The sequence below is a fragment of the Leptodactylus fuscus genome, chromosome 7 (assembly GCF_031893055.1).
Source record: "Leptodactylus fuscus isolate aLepFus1 chromosome 7, aLepFus1.hap2, whole genome shotgun sequence".
In the NCBI taxonomy this organism is placed as follows: Eukaryota; Metazoa; Chordata; class Amphibia; order Anura; family Leptodactylidae; genus Leptodactylus; species Leptodactylus fuscus.
The window spans coordinates 18,718,103-18,732,296 of record NC_134271.1 but is presented as its reverse complement, the minus strand read 5'-3'; the positions used below and the strand labels follow the sequence as shown (position 1 = coordinate 18,732,296).

Below are 14,194 nucleotides of genomic sequence, written 5' to 3'. Positions count from 1 at the left end.
TGGCATCAGGTCAATGGCGTGTGAACACTACAGCCAAAGACTGGTCTTAGCAATGAGGTCTACAGTGGTCATGTGATACTGAAGTGATGTCACCGCTGCAGCCCACTCCCCACTTATCGCAGCACTTGTCCACATTTCCTCCTGTCTGATGTTAGCTGGCACTATGTAGACCCTATAAATATTAGACAGCCATGTGACAGGTGCACCAAACCTAGAACTAGAGATCCTGTAGAGAAAACCGCTGAATCCTCATGTCATCAGAAAAATCAGAAGTTTCCCCATGGAATGGAGCACCAGTGCCCTTGACCCACGGCTCCATTCCCCAATCTCCAGCAGCCCCATACCGAGTCAATCATGCAAGGCGCTACATTCACAAGGAAGAAAAGGCCTTAGGGGGACTTTTGGTTACCCATTCTCCTAATCGCTGGGGCCCAGGAGTTAGACCACCAGTGACCTACCACTTATTCACTATCACGTGGATAGGAGATAGTGTTCTTAACTACACAACACCTTTAATATCCTGCTGTTCCATTTTCAGCTAGGGACTAGTTAAAGGGATAGAGCTTAGTCATCTTTTTATACTTCTACAGAGCAGAGACAGGGGGGAGGCTCCTGCTGCAGCCAGTTGTCTTACAAGCAGCCAAAGGACAGTGAAAAGGAGAAGGTACAGCTGAGCTCATGGAACACACAAAGACAATTTACTTACATATTTCACAGATATAATTGTATTATCACACAAAATAGGATCAAAGGAGAGGAGGAGGTAGAGCGAGGAAATGCTGGGATATCTGTTGTGCTTTCTCATTGAATGTTTAATAGGGCTGTTCATCATTTCTCCAAGAAACATGGCCACTCTTATCTATGGGCTGTGTTAAGATTATCTCATTTTGGTTTCAAAACCTGCATGTAAATAACAGAACATGTAAAAACAACCTAAGGCCCCACGGGCGGACGCATCGCAGTTTTTCCCGCAGCGCTTTGAAGAGAAAATTCACAGTTTTCCTCCATTGACTTTCTCTTACCATTATATCTATGGGAAAGCTGCTGGCATTTCCGTAGATATAATTGACATGCTGCAATTTTAAAAACCGCGACAGTTTTGGAAATCGCAGCGTTTCCACGCTGCGATTTTTTGCGCAAAATGGGCATGGGATTTGCATGAATCCCATCCACTTTGCAAGTACTGTAAAACACCGTGATTTGTCCACGGCGGAAACACCGCGGGAAAAATTGTGACATTGTACAGTACTTGCAAAGTGGATGGGATTCATGCAAATCCTATGCCCACTTTGCGCAAAAAATCACAGCACGGACACACTGCGATTTCCAAAACCGTTGCGGTTTTGAAAATCACAGCATGTCAATTACATCTACGGAAACACCAGCGGCTTTCCCATAGATATACTTGTAACTGAAAACTCCATGATCTTTCTGATCAAAGCACAGCGGGAAAAACCACGATGCGTTCACGCTGCGGTCGTTCCCGCATCGCATTAGCGTGGTGGTTCCAGCCTGTGGGGCCCCGGCCTAAGGCTTAACGTTGCGGAAAAGCAGCTTTTTTTGTTGTGTTTTTTTGAGACAAAGCCAGGAGTGGATTGAGGAAAAAGGTAGAAGTATAAGAACTTCCTTTATTTTTCCTGTTCCTTTTGTAGCCCTTGTTGGCTTTGGCTGAAAAAAAAAAAAAAAAAAAAAAAAAAAGCAACAAAAAAAAGCTGCATTTCTGCAACGTGGGGCCTCAGCCTAAAGGAGACAGAAATAATACAAAACCTGAGAAAAACAACAATTACTGGTTTCCTTCATCTGTTCAACAAGCAACCTCTGTGCAAAACTAATCAGCGTGGAAAGAGCCGCGACCCCTGTTCCGCCTGACATTCCTGGGGTCTCCTGTACGCCTCCCCGGCCTATGGCGCTGTCATCTACAGTGAAGTTATCCTCTCTCATATTTTTATGGGGAAAATGTAATTATTCTCCTGAAGGAAACATTACCGCACAAGACTTCCTGCAATAAACCCATAACAAGTAAATATTTAATTTCTTCCTTAATTTGTTTCCTGCGCTAATGTAACCCAGACCCCGGCGTGGCCATCATAAAGCTTCTGTGTTAGCGTTGACCTTGAAGGCGATACTCAGGGTCTCTGGGTTTGGATCATGACAGACATTAAGGATAATGAGGAAAAATGATGACATTGTATCGCCAAACAAACGTGCTAATGAGCATCATAAATAGCCGAAAAGGTGTCATCCCCATCAATAGGCCTGTTACACAAGCATTGCGCCTTTACACATCACGCCGCGTGGATCGTGCTGTGAGGTTATGGCGTCAATGGCAAATGTGTGACATTAAATGAACAGTAGTGGGGAACTTGGTAATGGCGCGACCCTTATTAAAAGCCCTTAGGGAGAGGAAACAAGTCTTATCAAAGAGGCCGACGAGGATGCATGTGATTAATAATCTCATTATCTAGACATTTATCCAGCAACACCCTATAGCTATACACTGGTGAAGTTCTGTTACTATTACCTTGCAGTAATCTGATCTTAACTTGGCCATAAGGTGACCATATACTAGGCCAATTCTGTTGACAAGAATGAGTGTGACAGATGGTAACCAAATACAGATGCCGTCGTCATAGTCGTGTACGGTAGTTTAAAAATCAATCATGCCAAATAACAGATCTGCATTTCATCAACGGAAAGCCAGAACAAGCCACAGATCACTGAGGATCTACTGATCATTTGCGCCGATTTTTTCCTTTTTAACATCCAACCTTCATAGAACAAGCATGAAAGATAAGTCATTCAGAAAATCTCCATCTGAAATCCCTGATGTATGGCTCACTATAGATAGGTGGACCCCTCAAAAATACAGACTGTGCCATACACAGAACAGGGGAAACATAACGGGATGAAAGTCACGTAGGTAGCGTAATGGAGAAATCCAAGTGTTGTGATGATAAGTGTCCAGAAGGCAGCCCCTTCTCCAGCTGGTCTCCAGCCCATCATCTCTGATGTGAGTGACGAACAACCAGGAGACCAAAAGACTGTCACAGAGCAGAGGGCAGAGGGGTATTCAATGTACTGAGCACTGGGCATTACACATGACAGGGCGGCATCCTCTCATGCAACTGCAACACTGGGAGCATTAAAATGTGGATTTATTGCTCATGCAACATATTCTGCAGAGATTGGAGCAGGACGCTGAAGAAATAAGCCTCCTGCTCGATCTTGCTGTGAAGTCAGCGACTCGAGATCATTCACCTGGGTCTAATCTGCAGAGGAAGGCCATGACGGAGTGATCTGCATCGGCATTCCACCACAGGGACTGGAGCCTCAAATTCCTCTTCATTTTAGGCCGGGTTCACACAAAGTATTTTGGACCAGAACCTGAGGCAAAGGCACGAATTGCACGAACTGCGGTTGCCTAATATTTTATCCAAAGTACACCAGTTCAGGACCCAAACTTTAAAGAGGATGCGCAAAGAAAGTGTAAGGGTAAGTTCACACAGGGTTTTTTGGATCAGAACATGAGGTGGAGACCGCCTCAGGTTCCGATCCAAAAACCGCGTAGCCGCAACTGAAAGCCGGTGCACTGCACCAACATCCAGCTGTGCACTCTGCTCTGGATTAGGCCCAATGAATGGGCCTAGTCCAGAGGAAGGAGTGTCTTCAGGCCGAATCGCGAGGCAACTCGGCCTGAAGAATGAACATATCACTTCTTTTTTCTAGGAGCCGAAAGAAACAGCTCGCGGAAAAAAGACCAGAACGGCTCCCATTGATTTCAATACGAGCCGTCTATTTGGTCAGGGTTTTGAGACGGATACGGCCTCAAAACCCTGACCAAAAAACTCAGTGTGAACTTACCCTCAAAGAATGCGGCCACCAGATCTGCAAATTATATGTAGCCGGAAGCAGACGGCTCTGTACACTGTCTAGTGGCCATGCCCGGTTAGCTTTGATACGATGTGTGGATACAGGGGCGGCAGCAGGTATAGGTGTTGGCCCTCCACCAAACTGCTATTGATGACCTAATCTAAGGACAGGCCATCAATATCAAGTCTGGGACATCCCCTTTAAATGAAATCTGTCATTACATAGGCCGTGTCTAGTTACAGATCAGTTCAGCAACTTGCATGCATATTAAATGACTCCGGTTGCGCGTTATTAATTAGTACGATCAATTAGAGAGACGATTTGCGAACGGCCGCAGCTGAACGCGCGTCTGGTGGTAAAAGCTTTGATGCTGAGAAAACACTGAGTGAAATAACACATCAACAATCAGGACAAATCACCGCGGACTGGAGAGATAAGATAATATTTCTGTCAGGCGTAGATTTAAGGCTCATTTCATTTCACGGAACACAAAATAAATGGAAGTATTACTGCTTGAAGGCCATGGGAACATGACATGAGCGGACATCATTTTTCAAGACAGAAAACTAGTCTGGAGGCCAAGTCTGGAAGATGTTACAGCAGCCGAGATTAAAGGAAACATCTCCAAGTCCTGCACCACCAGCAAGGTACACAATAGGAACAAGCTCTGGGGGGATTCTCTAGCGAAATTTCACAGGAATCTGCAAATTAATAAATAAATAGATTTTTAGCCGCTCGGCTCCATTAGCTTATACAGAGATCAGAGGAGACAATGAAGACACCAGAAGATATCTGTGGAGAACGTACAATGGAGAAACGGCAAAGGAGAATAATAATGAATTGCTCAAAGGTGTCTACATGTATATATATGTATGTGTGTGTGTGAATATAGATATATATACAGTCCAGTCAAAATCCAGAATAACCACCTTTGGCAGAGCGGACCGCTACAAGACGTGCAGGAAGAGAGGGGATGTTGCGATGATGTCACTGGGATGTTGAGCCATGCCTACTCCAATGCCTTGGTCAGCTGCGCTAGGTTATGTGGTTGAGCATCCACGGTGCGAACAATCCGATCGAGGTAGTCCCACACATTCTCCATTGGGTTCAAGTCCAGGGAATATACTGGCCAAGGGAGTACGGTAAACTCATCCTGGCGCTCCTCGAACCACGTACGTACACTGCGAGCTTTATGACACGTCGCATTGTCCAGCTGGTAGATGCCATCATCCTGAGGGAAAACAATTTGCATGTAGGGGTGAACATGGTCCGCAAGGATAGATGCATACTTGTGTTGATCCATCCTGCCTTCCACAATGATGAGCGCACCCAGATGGCTGATGACACGTGCCTTCTGCCATTGGTTATTTAACGTTGACTTCAAAAGTCGGCGGTGGTCACATAAATATGACTGGACTGTGCATCTATGTGCTGTATTTGGCAACCTCCGTCAGTCCCATAGAGATTGAATGCATGGCCATCTCACCACTATGATCAACTTCTCCTGTCAGCAGCCTTGTGGCTCATGTGACAGGGGACCCCACTGATCTAGCAATCATCATCTATCAACTAGCTAGGTACCGTATTCTACGGACTATAAGGCGCACTGGACTATAAGCTGCATTGCCCATGAGCGCCTTATAGTCCGTCTCGGTTCATATATAAGGCGCACCGGACTGTAAGCCGCAGTCCGGTGCGCATTATATGTTCTTGAAAGCGGCGGCAGGCAGACTTTGCCAGCGGCCGCTTAACCCCCCGCGTGCCAGCCGCTTCTATTGGAAGCGCTCGGCAGGCGAGGAGGGGCTCTATCAGCAAAATCATGCTGATAGAGCCCAACCGTAATGTTGTGAAACTTACCGAGCGGTGCAGGGTGGGCGGGCATTCAGGCCTCCTCTTCCTCCGATGTTCCGTCCTCCTCCTCCGCCGCTCGCTGATAATGGCCTGGGCGCATGCGCAGTAGTAGAAGCATTATGATATTGCGCATGCGCCCCGGCCATTATCAGCGAGCGCCGGAGAAGGACGGAACATCGGAGGAAGAGGAGGCCTGAATGCCCGCCCACCCTGCACCGCTCGGTAAGTTTCACGTTCTGCTTCAGCGTGACAGCAGGGCTGCCGGACACTTCCCATTCATTTCTATGGGAGCCGGCATGCCAGCGCTCCCCATAGAAATGAATGGACTGCTTTTTTCCATTCATAGAGCGCTCGCATGCCTGCTCCCATAGAAATGAATGGGAAGTGTCCGGCAGCCCTGCTGTAACGCCGGCGTGTACTGCTGTGATACACGCCGGCGTTCCGTACTGTGAATGCACCCTTACGGTGCCTTTTATGTATGTATGGAAGCGGCACGCAGACTTTGCCGCCGCTTCCATCCATATATAAGCCGCACCGGACTATAAGCCGCACTTACGATTTCTGAGGAAATCGTAGGTTTTTATGTGCGCCTTATAGTCCGGAAAATACGGTAATAACATGTTATTATTGTATTGGGAGCCTATGGACAACATACGCCACTGTATATCCTACCGCCCTATAACGTAAATCAAGCCTTACGGATATTTTTTGTTTTAAATTAAACATATGATCCTAAACGTCAGGCATCAGAGAAGAGGAAGGCTTTCATAGACTGACATTGAAACAAGCAGAACAGCGCAGGTACGTTATACGGCGCACATCGTGTAGCGATAAACACGACTGGTGACTACACCGGGAAGCATTGATCGTCTCTTCTCAGAAGCCGGGATAATGTACTGTCTTCTAGAAATCACTTCTCGCTGCAGATGAAGACAAACAGGGCCCTTTGATTTCCACAAGCGCCTGGTAATTCAATTGTGCAGGTCCTCTCGGACGGACGCGGTATTGAGGGCGAGACGCTGTTCATCCTTTCATCACGTTGGCCTAAAAATGACTGTTTGAAGTGATGTAAAAATGAAAGAGATGCCATTATTGTAGGGAATTTACAGGAAAGGTCGTGACCTGGACTGGCGGTGGACCCGGGTAACGCAATCGCTGGGGTGAATTCAATTAGTGTCAGGAGTTATAAATGGACGTTGGTTTAGAAAAGTTCAGTGGTGGAACATCTAATACAATAACACGCAGATAACATGCTACATGTATAACACTTAACACGTCGCTGTGATAGGAGGACGAGCGGAGCCCCTCGCCCCAAATTAAACCGAACTTAAAGGGCATTTAAGGCGATGGCCATTAGTGGTAACTGGAGCTTACAGAGAAATAATCGGGTCTGAATGGGAGGAAAGGGACCTGAGGAGACGGAAAAATGGGACTACTACTCCGGACGGATACAGGATATTACTGGCAATAAGAACCCGGACAGAAGGCTTTATATCATATACCCAACACACCCCACAGAGCGCTGGTAGTGGGCTAAAAGGTAGATAACCCCATATGCCTACCCCCATAACTCTTAACAGCCTAAAGCCTTATTTACATGTCTATATCATAGCGCCATAACCCTACTATATACTTATCTATACCATACCATTGCTTGGTGCACATAATGTGCTATATGAGGCTGCATGCACATGACTGTGTGTCCCATACAGGTCCATGATAAACAGAATGGATGACGCACAGGAGGCAGCTATGTGCTGTCCGTGTTCTCCATGGACCCATATTCAAAATGGACATGGTCTGTGCACAGCGCCACAGAAATTAATTGCCCCATGTACTATCCAATAGAAAAGTGGATACCACCCAGACAAAAATATAATTGGGTGCATGAGTGTTTACTACATATTAGGGACAGCAACTGATGCCATTCATTAGCTATGTGCATCTATATGAGCCTGTCCATTTAGTTCAATGGCAGCACCAGAGATAGTGGAGTGGTGCAAGGGGTGCCCAACCACTACTCCATTCAGAATGGGGGACAAAACTGCCCCCTTTCCTGATCAGTGGGGGGGGGGTCTGAGTGGTGGGACTCCCACTGATCTACAAGTTATCCTATGGATCAGGGATAACTTGCTTTCTTGGGTAAACCCCGTTAAGGCTGTAATGGTGTCTATGCTGGATAGAAAAGTATTGAGTACGCTATTCTACACAGTCCAGTCACATTAATGTGACCACCTGTCAAAATCCAGAATAACCACCTTTGGCAAAGCGAACCGCTGCGAGACGTGCAGGAAGAGAGGGGATGTTGTGATGATGTCACTGGGATGTTGAGCCATGCCGACGGTAAACTCACCCTGGTGCTCTTCTAACTACGCACGTACCCTGTGAGCTTTATAACACGTCGCATTGTCCTGCTGGTAGATTCCATCATCCTGAGGGAAAACACTTTGCATGTAGGGGTGAACATGGTCTGCAAGGATATATGCATACTTGTGCTGATCCATCGTTCATTCCACATTGATGAGTGCACCCAGATGGCTGATGACACGTGCCTTCTGCCATTGGTTATTTAACGTTGACGTCAAAAGTAGGCGGTGGTCACATTAATATGACTGTGTATCTAGACACATTGTGCAAAAAAACAGGAATACATTTATTATACCTCTAACAGTGTGGGTCGAATTTACTAACGCATTCACACAAATTATCTGATCTAGATGGGTGTCAGTGTGGCACGTCTTTGGCGCAAAGCCCGTATTTGTTGGTTCTGCGCCACTTTCTACAAGTAGCCTGACAAATCTACTATAACTCAAATCAGAACACTGGCATGCGTTATACCGAAATGTACGCCAGTTCTTGACCTAGCCAAGATCTGGTGCGTCTGAACTGTTCCAGCTTGGGAATGAACTGTGCCAACTGAGGAATGAATGAAGACTGGCATAAAAAAAACGCCGCTCTTAATAAATTCCTCCTGGTGTGTCAGGGGTACGGAAAGACATCCTGACACACGGCGGGGCAGCTAATAATAAAATGAAAAAAATAAAAAACTTACATAACGACTAATGGAGAACAAATCATACCGCAGAGAAGACGTGAAGCCGTCTGGCACATAGACTGAACATACACCCAACAGTACATTAATGTAAAGAGCAATAAAAACACAAAGCTATAAGAGCGATATCTTATAAAGCAGAGGAATCCCACCCTACGCTCACCGCCTGGGGGTTTGCCAATCTCATTTTCTGCCCAGATATAATAAGATAAAGGAAGATTTATTAGAAATAAATCCAATTTTCTGTAAATGGGGGAATTCTCCCGCCTGCTCCATATAAAGTGTCATAAAGTGTTATTATAGCGCTCACATTACTATAGGAGGATTCTTCAGGATAAGGCTCAGCCCTGACGCCAATTGTTCCCATCATAGAAGACGAGGTGCTCATGGAAGATCTGCACTTTCTCAACTCTTGGGCAGGTTCTTGCTAAATGTGGGGCTTTATTATGAAATACAGAAGGGCGTCCATGAAAAAAAACTAAAAAAAAAACACGTGTGAATGGCTGTGTTTTTTTCATGGGCAGCGCTAAGATAGAAAATTGTTCATGTGAAAGAGAATGAAAGCTTTGACACTAATGTGAACAGAGCCTAGAGGGGGCCGTCATTGTGCTGCTGAGATTGGAAGCCATGACACTAATGTGAACAAAGCCAAAGGTGGCAGTATTTGCTGACAATTCCCCCACCCGTATAAATTCGGCTGAGAGAGGGGGGGTAAGCCGCTGCAAATCTCCTTTGGCTTATCTGCTGTGAGAATAAAAGCAATGAGCGTGTTCAGACACCCCTATACACATTAGATGGTCAACCGATCGATCCCCCATGATAAGCAGATTGAGGCACTTCAGAACAGGCAACGGAAAAGAAGCGAAAGGAACAAAGCTGCAGTACCACTCCCTACCACTGCACTATGTATGGTGCTGTGCCTGTTCCAAAATACCATTACCTCTTGGGTCGGGGCCCTCAAAGGAGAAAAGGGAAGGGGGACACAATGCATTTTGCATTGCAGTGGACTCTCCTCCACAACCTTTGGTTGTCCAACATGACAGCCAGTGTACAATGGGAGTTGTAGCTTTTGTACAGTGGGAGTTCAACCTGATAGACGGGCTATGATGGGGGTTGTAGTTTCGGTACCGCCGGAGTTCAGACCGCCAGCCAGGTTACGATGAGGGTTGTAGTTTCGGTACGGCTGGAAAGCGACATGTTGGAAACCACTTACTGCACGTATAAGACTCCTGATATAAATCTTTGCTTCTCTACAACACCATCAGACCCAGACGTCCTACAAGCCATGTAATGCAGTAATATAAAGAATGTTCTATGTGAGACCTGGACACCATCCAAAAACCCAGAGAGAATCACAAGCCTGTAGACATATTGACTGTGTTAGGACGGCTTACCACGCAGGCAGCCACTGAAAACTTTGACAAATGATCCCGCTAACTTCATTTCCCAACAAATTAAAGAAAAACTATTTCCAGTTTGCTTGAAGATCTGGAGGTCACCGGGGAAGTGAATTCGCTAATGCAGAGTAAATGGATTATATCCAAGATATCAAAGAAAAGGAACCAAAACGGATTTCATGCAAACTCTGGGCTGGGAATCTAGTTCAATGGCAGGGACTTTTATTAATAATTCTGTCCGCACCCAGCATGTTACATGGTGTAATACACAGACGGATTATACAGAAGTCAGGAGACAAAGGGACATTTTATAGTGGGCCAACGCCAAAGACCGCGGCATGTCAAGCTCCAGCTCCGATATCTGCAGGGTTCAGATCTGTCCCGCCCTGGTGTAATGTCTTCATATACTGTGATATACATGCGGTCTCACCTTGCTTAGCCATTTCGGGAACTCTCTCAAACATGAATGGAGAGTGGCACGCACAAGCACCTCCACCTCTCCATTCATTTGCCATTAGATTTGGCCATTGTTGGTAACCACTCCTTGCCCCAAGTGTGTGTGTGTGGGGGGGGGTCCTCACCTTTCTGACTATGTTCACCTTTGTAACAAAAGTAATTTTTATCATACATCTATGGACCAGTTCACATCTGTGCATAGTTTTCCATTTGGGAAGTCCACTTGGGACCGGAATCCAGCCCATAGATACACATAGATCTGTAGAGAGTGGAAGACCCAAAAAGTTTACATGTTTGTAGTTAAGATTTATTGCAGTTTTTAATGTTTCATTTGAAGTACATTGGGACAAAATGTACAACCATAAATGTCTAATGTGGGATAAACCCTTTAACCACTGAGTTGCCAGGCTGACCCTAATACCAAGGTACAAATAAACATAGATATTGAGCTGCAGCTGTTTCCAATTTGACAATAGCAATATAATCCTATACAATAACAGAAAAGTATGATTTTCCTACTTTCTACCATCACTGACTCTTAATAATAAAAAAGCACACAAAAAAATCCCAAAAGCAGACGCTTCAGGTTGTATCTGACTTGTGTACAGACAGAGAATTTCCCAAGGAACACGCTGTGATTGAGCTCCGGCCTTTTAACACATTTGAAGCCTATAATAGCATTGCCTTCAGGTAATCCATCAATCCGATTTATTTAAAAAAAAGGAGAAAAAAAAAAAGCTTTAAAGGGTTGACCAATCATTAGACCTGAAGAAGCAAAAAAACAAGCTTGGATTCATCAAAATGACAGAACTTCAGTCAGGAAAGAACAAAAAACCAATATAATCACTCAAAGTGAACAGACTAGAGCTGTATGCATGGGTTCCTTCCTACCATAAAGTATCAAAAATGGACATATTGTAATCCCCTTACACTTTGAAGTCATGGCTAGTGTCCGGGCTAGTGACGGCTCTAGCAGATTCCTGTGTGGACACTAGAGCTAGCCTTTAAAGAAGAGGAGAGGGGTTGTGGAGCGTCCAGTGCAAAAAGCACGGACTGGCCACCATTGAAAATACTGTGGTTTTTAGGCAGTATACCCCATTGTGCAGGTCAATGTCTTGCTATGGATTTGGCGCAGTTTTCTACGCTACGCAAAGACTAAAAGGTAAAAGTAAAACCCTCGGTGAAAATCAAATGATTTTGGCTGCTTTTTGCCATGGGCGGGTCTGCTGTGGTGAACATCCCAGAACAGACCCGCCACATGTGGCCTTAGGGTAAGTTCACACAGTTTTTGGTCAGGATTTTGAGGCCGTATCCGCCTCAAAATCTTGACCAAAAAGACGGCTCCCACTGAAATCAATGGGAGTCGCTCAGGAGGTTTTTCTAGGAGCCGTTTCTTCCGGCTCCCAGAAAAAAGAAGCGAGATGTTCATTCTTCAGGCCGAGCCGCCTCGTGATTCGGCCTGAAGACATTCCCCTCTTCCAGACTAGGCCCATTCATTGGGCCTAATCCGGAGCGGAGTGTGCGGCTGGATGCCGGTGCTGTGCACCAGGTTTCAGTCGTGGCGACCCGGTTTTTGGTCCAGAACCTGAGGTGGCCTCTGCCTCAGGTTCCAGACCAAAAAACCCTATCTGAACTTACCCTTAGTCTAAAGCGGTGGCATGAAAAAGGAAGGTAGGCTCAGCTTTGTTTCCAGAAATTGGGCCCCTTTTGTCTATTGGCTATATTTGGTACTGCAGCTCAGCCCAGGGGTCCAAAGGCCCCTCTACCTCATAAGAAGCCATGCATTTTAGACATAGCATATGGTAAGTGGGGGCCCAGTTACATATTTAGCATTGGTGCCCAGGGACTTCAAATTACACAGATATATCCCGTTAAAATGGACCATCACAAAAATCGATCATGCGAATAGCCCCATTCACATAAATTGATTTTAATGCAGCCATTAAACCTTGTTTGTGTGAACAGAGCCTTTCATTTATTGCTTCTATTCACACTCTGCAGATCTGTGTGCAATTGTCCCTTTCACCTGAATGGGGCTTGCAGAACTCCGTGCCCTTGCTACAGCTTGCTACAGATAGAACCCTACTTAGAAATTGCTGCAAAGAATCTGTAGTGTGTGAATATATTCCCCTGAGGCTTAATAAGAGACTAGTGAACACATCACTGCAACTAAACCCAACATTCATTCATATCTATGTGCTTGTTTTCCATCCTGCTTCCTCCTTGAGTGCCTGCATTGGCAGGACAGTGAAGTGTGGGCTTTATTCATTAGACTTGTTTTGACCCAGCGATGGAAACGCTGGAGCGGGAAGAGTCATTAAAATCAAAGTTACACATATCATTATAACTGGAAGAAATCCCTGTGACAGAACGAGTTGGAGTGAAGATGAATGGCAGCAAAGCATGACCAATTGATTCACTTCCCAGCTGCCACTGAGCCCAGCCAGCTAATGCTATACTCTCAGCGCACCCTTATTACATGGGTATGGGCACCCTGTGTCAGCAGCAGATGGGACGCTGTGGGGTTTTTGTTTTGCAGGGTGAACCAAGGAAATAATTAATTGTATATTAATTTAGCTGTACTGGGGCAATTAAACTGTGCCGGGGTGAAAGGTCCCAAATATTTTGCCATCAAGTCCTTATTACAGAACCTAAAAACTGCCTGCAGCTCCTATTGATTGATTCTTACTATGGAGAACCTGAGGGGGGGGACAGGAGGTAGCGACAGGATGATCTGACAGCTTTACAGTCAATATATCAAACCCAAGGCACTGAAATCCAATGAGGGCTTTCCCTGGATTTCAAAATATTGTGAGAAAGATGTAACAAATCGCTGTGTTGTAAAAATGGCAACAATAAGACGCATTATTATAGATATAACGTAACAAGATATAAGTTAATACAAATACAATGTAATAACACACAAGTATGGCATAAACGGAACAAGTAAATACAATGTAACAATGCAAACAACTATAACATGACAACACAAACACAGAGTAACAATTCAAACACAATGTAAAACTATACAAGCAATTACAAAGACATTACCAGCAATGCAATCTGTAATCCAATATGTAAACTAGACAGATACAATACATACAGTATATATTACATCCCCATCGCAGCATCTAATCCTTTTTGTTGGGGTCGAGCATCATTACAGTCTGCACAGCGGGGATCGGGAAGACAGATGAACAACAGATGCCTTATAGAGATCATAAACCTTGACCCATTGTCTCGCTTTGGATGAGAAAATGATATTCTGCTTCATGCAAAATCCACATCTCTGATCAATAACATTAAGCTGGCATGCTGATAGCGGGATTGTTAATTACGGCTAATCCCATTCATCTGTCACCTCCAATGCCAAGTGACAGGGAGATCCTCTCTATTTTTACAGGACAAATCCAATAAAGTCATTTACATTTATTACCCATACACAATGCTACACAATGCTGCACGTGTAGACATCCCAGTGCAGGTCAACAACCACTTACTGGTATACAATCTACGGCAACCAGTCACAGTGTAGGGAGACCATGGGGATGTGACAAAAGACACTTTC

General features: G+C 45.1%; 1 protein-coding gene across 1 annotated transcript in view; it reads right to left on the bottom strand.

Moving 5' to 3' along the window:
* Positions 1-13,863, bottom strand: part of NAV2 (neuron navigator 2) — a 262,355-nt gene extending 248,492 nt beyond the window's left edge. The window contains exon 1 of the mRNA XM_075281269.1: positions 13,730-13,863. The gene's annotated coding sequence lies outside the window, so the exon portion shown is untranslated. The remainder of the gene's footprint in view (positions 1-13,729) is intronic.
* Positions 13,864-14,194: the final 331 nt, after the last annotated feature.